The sequence below is a fragment of the Camelina sativa genome, unplaced genomic scaffold (genome assembly GCF_000633955.1).
Source record: "Camelina sativa cultivar DH55 unplaced genomic scaffold, Cs unpScaffold06302, whole genome shotgun sequence".
In the NCBI taxonomy this organism is placed as follows: domain Eukaryota; kingdom Viridiplantae; phylum Streptophyta; class Magnoliopsida; order Brassicales; family Brassicaceae; genus Camelina; species Camelina sativa.
In genome coordinates, this window is record NW_010927381.1 from 1 (window position 1) to 512 (window position 512).

General features: G+C 35.7%; 1 long non-coding RNA gene across 1 annotated transcript; it reads right to left on the reverse strand.

Annotated features, from left to right (window-relative positions):
- Positions 1-506, reverse strand: LOC104774866. The gene is made up of 2 exons (XR_765553.2): positions 354-506; positions 1-236 (listed from the first exon to the last, which is right to left on the reverse strand). It is a non-coding gene; the product is annotated as an uncharacterized LOC104774866 (long non-coding RNA).
- Between the last annotated feature and the right edge of the window lie 6 nt (positions 507-512).

Genomic DNA, 512 nt, shown 5'->3' on the forward strand with positions numbered 1-512 from the left:
AAATTTATAAGATGAACTTTATAGAAGACTGAAATTACCATACATATCATTCTTAACATTGCAACACACACCATAAAACACACACCAATTCTTACAAACTTTTAAAGAGAAACAAAATCTTCAAGAATTGGTACCAAAACCTCTTCATACTTGCAAGATAAGAGGAAGGATTTAGCTTGTCCATATGCTTCTTTGGAGTATCAGACATAAGCGGGATTCTTTTAACAACCAATGCCCTGCATCCCTGAGACGACAACAAAAATTAACACCAAGTAGCCACATGTTCAATGAGAATCACCTAGTATCAAACACTGTAACATCATGGCTGCTTCATTTCAACAAAAGCTATATACCTGTTCACGAACAACATTAAGCACATGCACGAGGGTGAAGTGGACCAGATATAAATTCCCTAGGCCTGAACTCAATCACCAACCAAAGAATCTTTGTTTACATTGAAGAAGAAAAGTTAGAAAACAAAACATAAAAAATCCAGCAAGGCAAACTTCAGC